Genomic DNA, 2,224 nt, shown 5'->3' with positions numbered 1-2,224 from the left:
GAACACACAGACTAGAACTCATGGGCCAAAGTTCAAAGGAAATTTGCTCTCAAGTTTTAGGGAAACATACCGCCATGTCTAATACATGGTAGGCACTTAACAAATCATATTTTCCCATTTGATTTAATTTGAAGCTGTCATTTGGTGTAAACAGTTAAGTAAATCTAATATGTGCTGAGCACTAGTTTTGTGAATAGGGGACTGCAGTGGATGTTGAGTAAATATATTTCTATAACTGGCTCTACCACTGATTGGCTATATTACCCTGGACAACTCATTTAGCTTCTCTGGGCTTGAGTTTTCTTATCTATAAAATTATATAACTAGATTTTTTAAAAACTACATATTACCTTCAAGCTCTAAGATTCTTCGATTCTGTGGGTTTAGTGCTGTTGTTGCACTACAGGGTACACACCTGAGGTCTATATGATTTGATTATATAGGGCTTTGAAAGTCAGAAACAAAGAGTTAATCATATTGCAGAAGGCAAAATAGACTCATGAAAATATGGGACATTATAAATGTCATAGGTAGCACTAGAAATCAGTAAAAAATTGAGATATTAATTAAATTGTACTGGGACAATTGGCTTATATACAGAAAAAATAATATTGATATCCTACCCCACACCATATACAAAAGTAAATTCCAGATTGATTAAAGACAAAAATATGATAAGCGAAATTTTTAAACTTTTAAAAGAGAATGCAGGAGACTATATTTATGTCCTGATTGGAAAGGCTTTCTTAAATAAAGTGGGGAAACCAAGTAGCAAACCACAAATGAAGGCATCAATAAGTTGACCCCATAAACAAAGCTAAAAGAGAAACCATACACTGGGAGAAGATATTTGCAATGCGTGTAAGAAAACAAGATTAGCATTCATTACATATAAAAAGAAATCTACAAATCAGTATGTAAAAGACAACCGATTAGATAAGAGGGTAAAGATATGAACAGAAGGCATAAAGATATACATAAAGAAAAGATGTTCAACTTCACATTTTCACACCCATCAGATTTATAAAGTTAAAAGTCTGCTTACGTCAAGTGTGTGGAAATGTAAATTGAGGATGGTATTGTACTCAGAGGTGGGAATTCAGGCGGCCTTACAAGTGATTTGAGAGGAAGCTTCTTAGGGCTCTGTCATTTCAGACAAAGGTTGCTGAAATACGGCTAGGAATTTAACAGATTCCATTTTAACCATAGATTATCTAAGGCATCAAGTCATGGAGGTAGTGAGTGGTTCCTGAAGTTCATCACTTACGTATGTGTGTATGTATGTACGTATTTATTTGGTGGGGTGGGGTTTAAAAGGAAAACTGTTGTGGTGAAGTTGGTAGCTATTCAAGGCTGTAAAAGCAAGAAGGGGAATTCTGTGTTTCGCTGCTTCTGGGTAGAGGAGTGCCAGTAACAGCCCACTAGTCCTTTGCTTAGACATTCCCTGACTAGAGAAAAAATGGAGCTAGATATACAAAACATCAAAGTTACAACCCAAAATATACTTTACATGGCAACATAAAAAGAAGGCTCAACTGACATAAAGGGGCACCTCACCTACATTTTTCCACAAGGAAAAGAAAGTGCAGACTGAGCAACAAGCAGAAAAAATCTGGTAACAAGGAGGGAACACTAAATACACTAGAGAAATACATAAAACTACAAAATGTCTGTTTTTTTAAAAACCTTGCAAAAATCAGGGGAAAGCGCAAATGCAGTCCCCCACTACCTCAAATTATGCAGTCAAGTTTCCCACATTTGGGGAAATCAAAGAGGTCAGCACATCTGGAGTGCAATGGATAAGCCACGCCCTGGGAAGATCACCTTCATGATCATGGTATCTCCCCTGCCAGGTAAGTATGAAGTTGATCACTTTAAGAGGAAAAAAAAAAAAAAATGTATGGTAGCAAAAGAGGTAGAATGCAAATGGCTAAAAAAGAAAAACCTCAGATAACCTTATGCACGTTTGCCACTGTTTTACCATGAAACTCTATTTCAGGCTTGCCCTGAATTTGCCTTCTCGGACCTTATACCACTAGCAATTTTGTTTTATTCCCTTGGCATAATATTTCCAGTAATAGCTCCTCCCCAGTGGCTCTGGCTGTATTACTTGGTACTTCCTTCCCCTGGCTGACTGCTATAATTCATAGCATATATATACTCATATTCATAGCATAGATACATGTATCTCTGCTTAGAATTCTCTCTCTCCTGTGACTTAGCC

At 36.7% G+C, this 2,224-nt stretch overlaps 1 non-coding gene across 1 annotated transcript; it reads right to left on the bottom strand.

Annotated features, from left to right (window-relative positions):
- Positions 1-1,697: 1,697 nt before the first annotated feature.
- Positions 1,698-1,861, bottom strand: LOC113624625 (U1 spliceosomal RNA). Its single transcript, XR_003434413.1, has one exon. It is a non-coding gene; the product is annotated as a U1 spliceosomal RNA (small nuclear RNA).
- Between the last annotated feature and the right edge of the window lie 363 nt (positions 1,862-2,224).

Source organism: Aethalodelphis obliquidens, unplaced genomic scaffold (assembly GCF_003676395.1).
Source record: "Aethalodelphis obliquidens isolate GAN/ISIS:26980383/991018 unplaced genomic scaffold, ASM367639v1 scaffold13, whole genome shotgun sequence".
Lineage (NCBI taxonomy): Eukaryota > Metazoa > Chordata > Mammalia > Artiodactyla > Delphinidae > Aethalodelphis > Aethalodelphis obliquidens.
This window is presented reverse-complemented; position numbering and strand designations above follow the sequence as displayed.